We start from the raw sequence: 15,042 nt of genomic DNA on the forward strand, positions 1-15,042 counted from the left end.
CATCTCTGGAAGAACAGTAGTCATCAGTGCTTAGAATGCAGCAGTTACAACTCTAAGTGATGCTGAACTCCTTCACCATAGTCTGTTTCACTGGACTAAGGAAACATGATAGGCCCAAAGATTTCATGGCTCAGCAAGCATCCAGCCAGGGAGTAGATAGACCAGTTTCCCCCCTTTGTGGACATCTCCAACATCTAATTCTGTGGGAATCTTTCCATCACTTAAGTAAGAGAATCCCTTCTTCTCCTCCATGGGAGGGAAGGTATAATCCTTCATTGCTAACACTAAGCTCCCCTTAGGATGCAAGTCCCCAGTGGCCTTCTCTTTTCTGACTCCTCTCTAACTCTGGGAAGTAAAGGATGATTATGTTTGGGGTGGTTGTGTCGGTTCTACTGCATTTAGTAAATACTGGCCAGGACTGGGAGAGAGAATTCAATTGCTTTCATCTCTCTTTACAATGGAGGTTCTTTTTTTTTTCTTTTTTTTTTTAAATATATTTTATTGATTTTTTACAGAGAGGAAGGGAGAGAGATAGAGAGTTAGAAACATCGATGAGAGAGAAACATCGATCAGCTGCCTCCTGCACATCTCCCACTGGGGATGTGCCCGCAACCCAGGTACATGCCCCTGACCAGAATCGAACCCGGGACCCCCCAGTCCGCAGGTCGACGCTCCATCCACTGAGCCAAACCGGCTTCGGCTACAATGGAGGTTCTTAATGCATCTTTAATTTTATTTGTGCATTCCTGTCCCAATTATATGGTAAATTTTATTACTGCATAGAGGAGGGTGCCAACTTAGACCAGTAGAAGGGAGGAAGAGTCAATGTAGAAGAAAAGATAGTGGCCTCAGTGTTGATCATCCTCCAGGTTGATGTGTCCGGTTGAAAACATTTGCCAAACCCTGATTTAAATTCACTTCCCAGCCTGGCCTTCTGACGATGTTCCAAAATGAAATGTCATAGAACTTTCAGCAGCAGTGACAGTTCTGATGAGACTCCTTCCACTTCCCTTACTGGTTTTCCTTACTGGCTCAGTATATAGGAACAAGTCAAAAATCCCAAATGAACACAAGAATTCTACAGAGGTATTCCAGAATGACCTCATGAAACTTTTAGATTCTCACCACATTAATCCTAGTACCTCTTTAAGGATACATGGAAAGAAGAATGGGAAAAGGGACTCCAGGTACAAGCCAATACAGACACTCTTCCACAGCCTTCCCTCAGAATTATAGTCCAGAAGTTAAAAGGATGTTCTGTTTATCCTCTCCCGGAAGTACATCTACTGCTCCATCCCAGAGGCCACAGATCATGGCTATATCCACATCAAGGAGCAGGTGGCATCTGTGTGCCACTATGACCTAGACGACATGGACATCTTTTGGCTCCAGGCACTTAATGAAGACCTTGCAGAAATGGGTTGTGAGCCAACTGATGAGAATCTTATGGAAAAGACAGAAGTCCTGAAATGCTAATGACATGAAAATATGAACCATGATATTGAGACAGAGGAAGGACTAGGCATAGAGTATGATGAAGATGAGATCTGTGATTTGTCCTGGTCTCCAGGCAGTGAAGAAGAGAATGACATCGTGTTCTGTGATAAGTATAACATCTCTGTATGTCCCCTGGGGAGACTTTTTGCTGCCTACCTGGGAGTCCCTCCTCTGCCTTCACATCCCTACTACATCATCAGGTTACACCCTGGGCCAGTAACCTTGCCCTGATATGGCATCCTTACAGTGCCAGAAGGCAGCTGGATGGCTCGCTCCTATGTCCTGGGCATTCATTCCCAAAGCCTGTTATGTCCAAAGGAAGGTGGAGCCAGGAAGACCACAAGGACAGAGAATAAATGAGCTCATGTCAGCTGTGCACTGTAGATTCCAGAGGTCAGCATTGGTTGTCCTGAAAGGATGGAACCAATCGCAATGATCTCCCACATCTCACCTGTTGGTGGGCCTTAGTCTGCTACCTGTGCAAAGTAAAGACAGTGGGCTTGCCTTCAGTGCTCAGTGAAAAGCTGCATCGCTGATTTTCATGTCTTCTGTGCCTTTGAGCACAGCCTAGAGATGAAGACCATCCTAGATGAGGGGGACGAAGTGAAGTTTAAGTCTTTCTACCTCAAGCACAGCCAAAACAGGCAGAATCTAGGGGACACCCAGTACCCCCTGTACAGGGCTGCAGAGCAGAGCCAGGCCAAAAGCAAGAAGACCAGCCCGTGAGCACAGAAGCTTTGGGAACTGGAGAAGTTCTATACCCTGGTCAGTGTGGAGATGTGGCCACAGAACTGGGCTGCCCACAGTACCTGGACTTTATAACTACTGGAAACTGAAGAGGAAAAGTAACTGCAATAAGCCATTATTTCCTCTGAAGGAGGGTAAAGAAAAAGGCCTAGTGTAGCCAAAAGCAGAAAGTATTCATACTCGCATGAGCATGCTTATGCATCTTCAGCAAGACCTAGAGTGGGGCCGAAATCTGTGCTACATGATGAGCAGGCTAGAGAAGCTGAAGATACAACAAAGTATAGTAATAGATCTTCAGCTTCTTAACCAGGAAATGGCTGAAAGATTGCCTTTGACAAGTATACGAGAAAGCTCATGGTTTTACCACTACCAAGAAATACCTTAAATTTAAAAATGCCCAGATCAGCCCCAGAATGCTGGAGTCCAACCCCAGCGGGTCCAGGGGTCCCCAAAGGTGTGGACGGAGTCGGCGAAGAAGGAATGACACGAAGACAGCCTTCAGTTGATCAGCAGCCTCGTCAGGACCTCTAGCCAGGATCTCCAGCCAAAGTTCTGGTCGGAGTTCTGGTTAGGAACTGATGAGGATCTCATGTTTATTGTCTTGTTACATCCATATTTATACCAGCCGATTTTAATCCTGTCAATTTCTATTACAAAGGTTAGGGCGTTTCTTATCTCCATTCCAGGGAGTAAAGATTATGTAGCTTAACTACCCACCTGGCACTTAATTAAGGGGTTGTATCCCCTCCCTAACCTCAGGGAAAAATCCCCACCTGGGGAAACAACCTTTCTCAGAGAGGTGACCTTTGTTAAAACACATGGCACTAAGGAGAGCAAACATATTAAGAACAATATGCTATATATGCCAGATCCCTTGAAACATATGCTGTGCAGATGTTTCTTTCCTGCAGCGACTGTGTCAAGCAGCAAGGATGGACCAGCTTCCGGCAAATTCCCCCTTTTTTATTTTTTAAATGATAGCGCATGCAAATCAGTGGCCACCACTCAGATTGGGCTGTTTAAGCCTCAGAAGAAGACTGGCAAGCAATGACAATAAGCATAGCTATAAACATAGTGGATGAAGCGCACAAGGAGCCCCGTTCCTTAGAAGGTTGCCGGCCTCTTCAGTCAAGAGATTTCAGCTGTCCTCAAGTTGTTGGTTTGCTTGTCTTTGTTGGTCTGGCTAGTGGGCGGCGTCACTGGCGACGGGCTTCCCTAAGTGTTAGCGAGTTGAAGGGCTGCATCAAAGGGTCCATCATGGCCGTGCTTGATGGTGGTGTTGGTGTCCAAGGAGGAGTAAGCTGTGTCCTCTGGGTCAGCTGTTATGGAGGATGGAGGGTAGTAGAGAAAAAGAAAAGAAAGCAAAAGAACTACAAGGCATGGAAGTGTTTAGAAAAAAAAAGGAGAAGAAAGGGAAGAAGGCAGCATCCTGACACAGCCCTTTCCTTCATCTGCCCCTTTCCCTGTGGTCCAAGGTAGAAATGGGAAACAAGTCCTGTTGCAGTGAGAGGGCAGCTGTTGTCAGCCAGTCTCTGTCTTTACCTTGGTCCTGATCTGAGCTGGGCCAAGTCTCTTTCTGTTACCTGGGTCCCTATCTGAGCTGGGCATGGGAAGTGGGAAGCAGCCATGGGGGCAGGAGACCTCCCTCAGAAGGGGCGAGTGTTCAAGCCCCTGCATAGTTGGGGGGGTGAGGATCTGTGCCCCACCTCTGTTGACCCCCAAGTTCTCTCCTGATGGCCCCTCTGCGACTGTGCCTGTCTTAGGTTGTTCCTCCCTGAGGAATCTTACCCGTCTTTGACTAACCAGCCATCCTCCAGGGCCAAGCAGGGTGATGTGAGGTTCAGTTCTGTCTCCTTGGTAGCCTATGCCCCCGTGGCCTCCACGCCCAGCAACTGCCTTGGGATCCCCTCGACTGCTGGCGGGGCCCCGGCATTGATCACATATCTTGGGGAACCCAGGTTTCTTCTCCAGAGAGGGCCCAGCTCACGTCATTGGGCTAGAGACAGATCCATGGTACCAGCCACCATGAGGCTTCAACCTCAGCATGAACAGAGAGCTCAGGCAATAGCTATAGTCAATTGGATTGTAAGAAGAGGGTCCCTCTTGACACGAGGGTAAGAGGGGCCAATACAGGACAAAGGAGAGTCCCAGGACAGGGCTTTCTCAGCCCAGGATGTCAGGCTCTTGGAACAAGACAACTCCACGTATGGGGCATATACCAGACACTCCCAGAAAAGGGAGGTGCCCTTCCTGGAACAGTAGGGTAGGGAGATTCTAGAAAAGGCTGTGTTCAGGAGAGAAGGAGAAAGGCCAAAGACCCGCAAACAAGTAGTCAGATTAAAAAAAAAGAAAAAGGAAAGGAGATGTGGGGCAAAGCTGGGACATAAGGACAGACAAAAAGGAGGCACATCTTCATACTGAAGTCCCCCCAAAACTCCTCTAACGGGGCGTTTACTACATAAATTATAGTTCTTCACTTGGCACTCCACCCGGCTGCACAAGGACGGGCCACACGAGACCTCGGAGGTGCTGGGAACTCACACGTCATCGTTATCGGACGTGTCGCTGCTGCTCGTCTCCGTGTCGTCGTTCTCAATCATGGGGTGGAAAGTGCTGCTTCTCCGGGGTCCAAACTTGAAGTCACAGATCAGGCCATTTTTCAAAATACCATTTTTCCTCAGACCATTCTTCTGCAACTGTTCGCTAATAACTTGGAATTCTCTCATTTCATCCTCAGTTAAGGGAGCACACGTTTCATCGTTTTCACTGTCTTCTTGCCAGCCCATCTCCTTCAGCAATCTGTATTCTGCCTCAAGGGAACTTGAAAGAACATCGGTCGGTGGGAAGGTTGAGGACCGAATGATCTGCTGGGAAATAACCGAGGCATTGCCATTCTCTTGTGGAATTTCATTTTCATCAAAGTTCCCATTTATATCTCTGTCTCGGTGAGTACTATTGCTGTTATGCAAATTAAATGAGTCTTCATCCTTCTCGGAGCCAGCATGGCTTTCATCCTCATGCTCCTCCTCCACTCCGTCCCGTTTTAACGCCTTCAGAAACTCCCTCTTCTTACCAGTGCGCATTCGTGTCAGCTTGGTTAGACGAGGCTGCTGATTAAGTTTGTCAACAGGTGAAGAGGAATTTAAGCGATTACACTCTTTCACTGTCGTTGTTGATGGACTAAAATTCTTGGCTGTTGATTTAAAAGAATGGAAGTTGCCAACACCATATGTAGACTCATGAGAGAAAGAAGTCCCAACTTTATTTTCTTTAGTTTGGCTTTTCCATTGTGTAGGTTTTGTGGGCGGAGCAGCCGGCTTAGGGACCAGGCCTTTATAAACACTGGGGCCAGTCCCGTTCTTCACTGGCTGCGACAGGGGAGCCCCTCCAGCGGGGAACTCAGACAGCTGCAAGTCCTTGGCAGTGCCTTTCTTAATGACCAGCATCCTGGGAGCTCGAGATGTGGGGTTCGGAGGGTACTCCCATACGCCTGCAGCTAAAGACTTATTTTGATTTGGTTCTCTCTCATATTCAGGATTTAAAGATGAAAAATCCTCAGCCTCAAACTGTCTGCGTTCTCTCCTGTCTTCCTTCCTCCATGGCTCACTGTCAGGGGTGTTGTTGTCGTGCAGTCCTTGGCCTTTTCCAGAATGGAAAATGCTGCTCTGAGAACGGGCACTCCCGCCATGGTATCCCCCGTAATGATTTCTGTTTTCGTCCTCACCAAACTTATTCTCATATGCAACTGGGAAGCAGAGTGAGAATTCAAGATCTCCATTAGCTTCAGCTTCTCTTATTGCCCTTTGAAATTTAGACCTGGAGCTCATAGGAGCCGCAGGACCTGGTTTAGGCTTCCTTTCTAATTTAGGGAGCCTGTTTTGAATGGGAGGGCCTCTCTCCTCTCTACTGACTGGAAAGGACCAATGATCATGTTTATGATATTTATTCTCCTTCCGATCAGTAGGCATAGCTAAATTGCTCTTAGATTGAGCTGGAGACAATAATGTGTCCTCTCTAGGTGGATCTGAGGGACTATTTAAAGTTTGAGAAAGTTCAATAGTTTCTGCCTCTGGTGCCAAGATGCCACGAATTGAATTCCAGAGGGAAAAGGTATTTTCCGGGACCTTCTCAGGTCCATGGAAGCTGTGATAATTCATAAATTGCTCTCCTATTTTAGTCCAAGTTTTTAAATTAACAGTTCCATCCTTAGGAAGCCATTGACATGCATATTCTATAAAACTTTCTATCTGACTGGGAGTAACCTTAACTCCTCTGCTAGCAAGCATATGCGTTAAAACATTAATACAGACTCTTTTTTCTTTAGACTCAGTATGACCCATCTTGTCAATCTAAGTTCTGTACTAACTACCCGCTTACCCTACTTATCCTCTATAGGGGGGGTCTGCAGCACCCTACAGTGCAGTCCTATCTGTCCCAAGTACGTCCAAAGTACGGGGGGACTTACCTAGATGCCCCACGTTGGGCACCAGATGCTGGAGTCCAACCCCAGCGGGTCCAGGGGTCCCCAAAGGTGTGGACAGAGTCGGCGAAGAAGGAATGACACGAAGACAGCCTTCAGTTGATCAGCAGCCTAGTCAGGACCTCTAGCCAGGATCTCCAGCCAAAGTTCTGGTCGGAGTTCTGGTTAGGAACTGATGAGGATCTGAAGAGGATCTCATGTTTATTGTCTTGTTACATCTATATTTATACCAGCCGATTTTAATCCTGTCAATTTCTATTACAAAGGTTAAGGCGTTTCTTATCTCCATTCCAGGGAGTAAAGATTATGTAGCTTAACTACCCACCTGGCACTTAATTAAGGGGTTGTATCCCCTCCCTAACCTCAGGGAAAAATCCCCATCAGGGGAAACAACCTTTCTCAGAGAGGTGACCTTTGTTAAAACACATGGCATTAAGGAGAGCAAACATATTAAGAACAGTATGCTATATATGCCAGGTCCCTTGAAACATATGCTGTGCAGATGTTTCTTTCCTGCAGCGACTGTGTCAAGCAGCAAGGATGGACCGGCTTCCAGCACCAGAAGACTGCTGAAACAGCTCTACATGGACCCCTCTCCTGACAGCAACTCCTTTGTTCACAATATGGGGAGCATGCAAGTGCCCCAGGAATCATTAGAAATGAGAATGATAGCGTACCCAAGGCATCCATTAGAGAGTGAGAATAACCATTTGCTGACTGGTGGGCTTTTCTAGGAATGAATCACAGGATCCCAGTCCTGCTTGGACAACTCCATCTCTGGAGTTCTATCATGAGCAGTCAATGGGAAAACCCCTGGTCCTCCAGGCTGCCCTGCATGGACAGTCCTTAATTGGGAATGGGAAAAATTAGCTTAACTCCAAGTTTGCCAAATACAAAGGCATGGAGGGGAGCTGGTCTGGGGAGATCACCTCAAAAGACAGCACAAGGGAGATGTTATGTGGCCAGGATTCCATGCTCAGTTCCCACTGGGGCAGCTTTAGAAAACCTATCATGGAACTCTTCAGCAGGTAGTTTAAGGAGTCCACCAACATGTGGGTGAGGACCACAGAGGGCCTCCGGGGCTGTGGGAAGACAACCAAGAATGGTAACCACAGGGAGCATCTCAGGGGCAAGCAGCTTGTCAGGCATTCTGAAGGGAAAGCTCCATACCAGGAAAACAATGGGTATTGTCCAGATTTGGAGCTGAGTGATTCAGGAGCAGAAGGTGATGGGAATAAAGAGAAAGTCAGGGTAAGGAGAGAGGCCTGAGACAAGGAGAATCCTCCCATGACCCTAGACGGGATTGCCATGGTAAAAGCAAGACATATCTCCTCTCCCACAGTTCAGTGCAAAGGTGAATAACAACTTCCAAGAATAACTCAATCTTTGCCTTTGCCTCACATGTTGGGGAAAACCTATACACCAAAAGAATTCTGACATATGTTGGGGAGAAATTTTGCTGAAAAAAATAGAAAGAAAGAATAGAAAGAAAGAAATAGTACATTTAAGTATTTAAAATATCCTTGATACCCACTCCACAGGTTTTAGAACCTGTTTATTGGTCCTGGTTGACCACCTCGAAGGCTGAGGTAGTGTCCCACCTGCTTTTCTATAGCCTAGAGGCCCTGGTAAGTGTTGGGGGAGAAAAGTGGAGTGGAAAAGACCTCAGCTGGTCCATGTGTATCCTTCATTGAAGGTTACCAGCTCTGCTCTCTATTTTGGGATTTTCCTAAATGTTCCATATCATTTCATTTAATTGTTAAGGGACTTTAGTTCTGAAAGGGAATTCACTTGGTCTTTGGATTTTTTTTCAGAATGTATCAGGAAGTCCTGGATAATCCCTAGCCCCGTGGTCGGCAAACTGCGGCTCTCAAGCCACATGTGGCTCTTTGGCCCCTTGAGTGTGGCTCTTCCTAAGCCTTAGGAGTACCCTAATTAAGTTAATAACAATATACCTACCTATATAGTTTAAATTTTAAAAATTTGGCTCTCAAAAGAAATTTCAGTCGTTGTACTGTTGATATTTGGCTCTGTTGACTAATGAGTTTGCCGACCACTGCCCTAGCCTATTCAATGGTGTTGGGGTCCATTTCTATTGGCTCTGTTGATAAGGCCTTTTCTCTACAGAATTTGTCCTTGCCTGTCTCTGGAATAAGTTCTTCAACCTCCCAACTTCTGCCTGCTTACTACTCTCTAATCTGGTAATAGTGGGTGCAGATCTTAATGAGAATGAGAGTTTTGTTGTTTTAACTTTTCTATCCAATGAAACGACTGAAACATGGTGAAAAGGTTAGGAGCTACACATTCAGCTCCATGAAAGAAACTGGTTTTTGTCTCAAACAACACATTTTGAACTTGATGACATATGGTTCTTTTTTTGTTTGATTGTTGGGTAAATGTTATTCTTTTATTTATTCATTACTATTTTCTATTCATTTTTTTACCTACTAGTGAGAGATCTTCTGTGGCCCAGCTTCATTTTGCCATTTTAGCCTAAAATATATAATATTTTAATATAACTTTATCTTTATGGCATACAAAACTCATGTTTATAAAACACATACACTATATGTAAGAAAAAAAATGTGATTATACCATGAGGTGATCATCATTAATTGTATTTTTATATAGTATTTTTCTATAATGTAAAAAACTTTTAATATATAATTGTGTTTTATTAAACTTTCTATAGTATATGTATATATTATTTTAACACATTATATGGTTTTTGTTTGTTACCCTTTTCTCACTTTAATTCACTTTTAAAATACATTTGACTTTCAAAATTGAGCTATCAGCTATTAAAGTGAGTATACATTGTTTTGGGATGAACTTATTTGAAATGAACTTATATTGATACAATAATATTTAAAATAAATCCAAGACATTACCTTTTATGAATCTAATACAATTATTTTCACCAGTGTATATTTAGATACTTTTTTTTCAATGAATCCTATTATAAACCATGACCTGATACACATGCTTATACATCATATTTTGTGGTATTGCTTTTATTTATTTCCTTCAAACAGAGTCCAAGAAATAAGCTCCAAGGATAATTTGAGAAAGAATCACATTCAAACTGAGGCAGCAAATATAATCTTTCTTTAATTTCAGTTAGCCTACATGATTTGGGCACTCCTAGAATAACTATCTCTGGTTTCTACAAGAACTAACTTTTGGAGCTAAAAAAAGACTGTGATAGAGTGTGTATAGTTATAGAATTCAATAAATTTCCAAATGAGTATATATTAATTGCTTTGTATCTTAAGCCCTCCTGACCAAGATCCTGAATTTTGTTTTCCTGAATTTTTAAAAAACTTACTAAACATCTGGTACTTGACTCATGTTTTGCAGGATCAGGAGACATCCAGCTTTAGTCTGATGATTAGTAATTTAAAGTGGCATTTAAAATTCTAAGACTGCACTTAAATGACCACAAAAGTACTGGGTAATACCAAAACTACTAGCCTAGTGAAGAATGATGTGTGGTATAGCTTTAACCCCTCAAAAAGTAGCAAAGTCATGATTTATTTCTTGTTTTTTTGAGATATTTCTCTTTCTCCCCAGCACTGTAGGCTGCAGAGAGGGGGGAGGAAAGGGAAAGAGAGGAACTCATGAACTCATAAATTTGCTCTGATGCTTCTGTAAGGTCAACCCACAAACATTAACATCTGCTGGGACTTGGGTGGGACAGTTCTGAAGGGAAGTCGACAGAGAAAGGAAGGAGGGGCTATTGCTCAATCTTGCCATTTCTTGGCTACTAGTCCTGAGCACCAGCAATAGAACTTTGGCCAAGATACGGTTATTTTGACACTGCCCAACAAATCTTAGAATTCACAGTGACTGGATGCACGTTTACTCCATTCCAGTTTATACTGAGTCATTGAACCATTACTGGTAGCAGTTCTAGAGTCATTTTATTAGAGTTTAGGTGCCTCACAGAAAGAAATGGCTTACATATTTCATTTGCTGGGAACAGAGTTCAATTCTCAAACCACAATGATGCTGGACAGGATCCTAAATTTCCATCTCTCAAGGAAAGCACCCACTTCTGACCCTGACTAAATCTTTTTTCCCTTTTTTTCCATATTGGAAAAAAAATTTGTTTTTACTTAATTTTATTTTTACTCCATACTATTTTGAGGGCTTATCCTACATGTTTTCTGATCCCAAAATTCCAATACCCTGTAGAAATGCTTTGTAAAGTGGTTCTTGAATAGCTTCTGCAGTGAAGTCACAAGATGGGCAGATGCGTCAGAGTACCTCTCCTGAGAATGTCATGTGCACTGATGCATCTTTGTCTTCCTGTTGACTCAACTAAAGCGAAGTTTGTTGCATGAACAAAGCAGGGAGGGAGAATTGAGAGACATGGATAAACACATAAGTTTGCCTCAAAGAACAGAAAGTAGTGATTACTCAGGAACACCTGCTTTTTCTAACGTATGATCTTCTGTTACCCAGAAAAACACTTCAGCTTCTCTCTCTCTCTCTCTCTCTCTCTCACACACACACACACACACACACACACACACACACACACACACCTCTTCATTGTCAAGTTATTTGAAAAGTGTTAAGTTTTGGGTATAGTGTTTGATTTTTGGAATGCTCTTACTTAAACAGGGGCTGTGCAGAAAATACAATTTTTGGTTTGAAGTATCCTGAGATAAACTTTAAAAAGATAGCAACTGCAGGCAACCATTTACTGTCTTCACTAGCTGAGTATAGACATAGACCCCCAGAAGCTAGTAACCTTTGAAGTCCTAGCAAAGGTCAGGGCTGTGCACCACCCAGTTAATTTAGACACCACCCAGTTAATCTAGATAATGGTAGCTAACGAATTATCCCCACCTTAGCTTACTGAATTCCTTAGATATTTGTGTAGATCCTTGTTGATTATTGTTGATCAGATACCCTGCCTATTCCTGGAAATTGTCTACAGATGAGCTAATCAGATACTCTGTCTATTCCTAGAAACTGTCTGCTGATCTGTGTGTCATTGAAATCTCCTTACCTAAGGCTACTCCAAGCTCAATAAAAGATTGGAGCGGCCTGAACATCGGTGGAAGTCCTTCGGGATTTGCCCGCCTGGTCCCCCAATATTTCAAAATTATCTCGTGTCATTTCTCTCTCATTTGTGTGCGACCCCTCTTTCAGATACCGAACCCTACTCCACGCAGAACGTGGAGGGAGTCTTACACGACAAGCAACTACATTTAATAGAGCTAAAATTAAGATACAACTGCGATCCCATGAGATCGCTGAGTAGGCAAGCCTTGCCATGCATGTGGAGAAGCTGTGGATGGAGAAAACAGCAGGTGTTTAAATGGGAGGCCCAAACTAAAAGACAGATGGCAGATACTTCAAGATAGAGACATTGACTTATACCAAGATGTTTCTCGCATGCACAATTATTAGAGCTCTTCACTGTGTGTAATAGCAGGGTTGTATGAACTGCTATCACAAACAGACTCAAGAAATGCACTATGGGTCTCATTTAATAGTAGTTTATTTATTTCTGCCTGACACAACTAACCAGTGGATGAATAGTTTGGTGTGGTGACAGGATGTTAGAGGCGCTGCCATATTCAACACATGGCTTCCATGTTTCAGATAATTTCCGTGCCAGTGGCCAGAAGCATGGAGAAGTACTTGTAGGAAGTCTTTAATAAATTAGGCCAAAATTACCACATATCACTCCCTCTAACATTCTATTGGTCAACACCCAGTCTCTAAAGGATTTGGGAAATAAGAGGACCCAGAAAGAAAAGGAGAGCATATGTTTTGATGAGCAGCTTATTGGTTCTGTCTTTTAGGATATAATTTATAGGGTTGGATAAAGATTTCCCCACACAATGCTGAGTAATACAGAGAGCAGATAATAATAGATAACATACTGAGTGTTCACAAGGTGTTAGGTACTATTCTGTTGGGGTCAAACCCCAGCAGATCCAGGGGTTCCCAAATGTGTGGACGGAGACAATGTTCAGTTGATCAGCAGGATCTCTAGCAAGGATCTCCAGTCAAGTTCTGTCTTTTATTGTCTTGTTACATCTGTATTTATACCAGTTGATTTTAATCCTGTCAATTTCTATTCCAAAGGTTAGGGCGTTTCTTATCTCCATTCCAGGGAGTAAAGATTATGTAGCTTAAGGGTGATTGTTCATAGTTAAAGTGATTAACTACCCGCCTGGCATTTAGTTAAGGGGTTTTATTCCCTCCCTAACTTCAGGAAAAAATCCCTACCTGGGGAAACAACCTTTCTCGGAGAGGTGACCTTGGTTAAAACACATAGCACCAAGAAGGTGAGCAAACATATTAAGAACAGTATGCCATATAAGCCAGGTCCCTTGAAACATATGCTGTGCAGATGTTTCTTCCCTGCAGCGACTGTGTCAAGCAGCAAGGATGGACTGGCTTCCGGCAAATTCCCTTTTTTATTTTTTAAATGATAGCGCATGTAAATCAGCAGCCACCTCTCGGATTGGGTTGTTTAAGACTCTGAAGAAGACTGACAAGCAATGATAGCGAGCATAGCTATAAACATAGTGGATGGAGTGCACAAGGAGTCTTGTTCCTGTAGAAAGTTGCTGGCCTCTTCAGTCAAGGGATTTCAGCTGTCCTCAAGTCGGGGGTTTGGTTGTCCTTGTTGATCTGGCTAGCGGGTGGTGTCATTGGTGATGGGCTTCCCGAAGCATCAGCAAGTTGAAGGGCTGCATCAAAGGGTCCATCAGGGCCGTGCTTGATGGTGGTGTTGGTGTCCGGGGAGGAGTCAGCTGTGCCCTCTGGGTCAGCTGATATGGATGATACCCAGGAGGAGGAGGAGGCGGAGATGGAGGGTGGTAGAGAGAAAAAGAAGAGAAAGCAAAAGAACTACAAGGCATGGAAGTGTTTAGAAAAAAGAGGGAGAAGAAAGGGAAGAAGACAGCATCCTGACATAGCCCTTTCCTTCAGCTGCCCCTTTCCCTGTGGTCCAAGGTAGAAATAGGAAACGAGTCCTGTTGCAGTGAGAGGGCAGCTGCTGTCAGCCAGTCTCTGTCTTTACCTGGGTCCCGATCTGAGCTGGGGGTGGGAAGCAAAGCAGCCATGGGGGCAGGAGACCTCCCTCAGAAGGGGTGAGGGTTCAGGCCTCTGCAAAGTTGGGGGGGTGAGGGTCTGTCCCACCTCTGTTGACCCCCAAGTTGTCTCCTGATGGCCCCTCTGTGACTGTGCCTGTCTTAGGTTGTTCCTTCCCTGAGGAATCTTACCTGTCTCTGGCTAACCAGCCATCTTCCGGGGCCAAGCAGGGTGATGTGAGGTGTGCGAATGAGGGAGGGGCAGCGCCCCCCTGCAAGAGGTTCAGTTCTGTCTCCTTGGTAGCCTATGCCCCTGTGGCCTCCATGCCCAGCACCTGCCTTGGGCTCCCCTCACCTGCTGGCGGGGCCCCGGCTCTGGTCACATCTTTTGGGGAACCCAGGTTTCTTCTCCAGGGAGGGCTCAGCTCACACCATTGGGCGAGAGACAGATCCATGGCACCGGCCACCACGAGGCCTCAACTTCAGCGTGAACAGAAAGCCCAGGCAACAGCTGTGGGCAAATGGACTGTGAGAAGGGGGTCCCTCTTGACACAAGGGCAAGAGGGGCCAATACTGGACAAAGGAGAGTCCCAGGACAGGGCTTTCTCAGCCCAGGATGTCAGGCTCTTGGCACAAGACAACTCCACGTATGGGGCATATACCAGACACCCCCAGTTATGGCAGAAAAGTGAGGTGCCCTTCCTGGAACAGTAGGGTAGGGAGATTCTAGAAAAGGCTGTGTTCAGGAGAGAAGGAGAAAGGCCAAAGAACCAGCAAACAAGTAGTCAGATTAAAAAAAAAAAAAAAAAAGGAAAGGAGATGTGGGGCAAAGCTGGGACATATGGACAGACAAAAAGGAGGCACATGTGATCCTCCCAATGGACAGGTTGTTCCAGCTCAGGGCTGCACATCTGCTGCAGACGGGCACTGGTCAGATGTGCTAGGGTGAGGCAAAGATGGAAGGTGATGAGACATAAGGTCGGACTAGACCAGGGGTGGGCAAACTTTTTGACTCGAGGGCCACAATGGGTTCTTAAACTGGACCGGAGGGCCAGAACAAAAGCATGGATGGAGTGTTTGTGTGAACTAATATAAATTCAAAGTAAACATCATTACATAAAAGGGTATGGTTTTTTTTTTTTTTTAGTTTTATTCATTTCAAACGGGCCGGATCCGGCCCGCGGGCCATAGTTTGCCCACGGCTGGACTAGACGGTCTGGAATCCACACAGGTGAGTCTGCGTCCTGTGGAAATATA

The 15,042-nt window shown here is 44.7% G+C and overlaps 1 pseudogene; it reads left to right on the plus strand.

Annotated features, from left to right (window-relative positions):
- The first annotated feature begins 950 nt into the window (after positions 1-950).
- On the plus strand, positions 951-8,082 carry LOC102435496 (annotated as a pseudogene).
- Positions 8,083-15,042: the final 6,960 nt, after the last annotated feature.

The sequence above is a fragment of the Myotis lucifugus genome, unplaced genomic scaffold (assembly GCF_000147115.1).
Source record: "Myotis lucifugus unplaced genomic scaffold, Myoluc2.0 scaffold_24, whole genome shotgun sequence".
Taxonomy (NCBI): Eukaryota; Metazoa; Chordata; class Mammalia; order Chiroptera; family Vespertilionidae; genus Myotis; species Myotis lucifugus.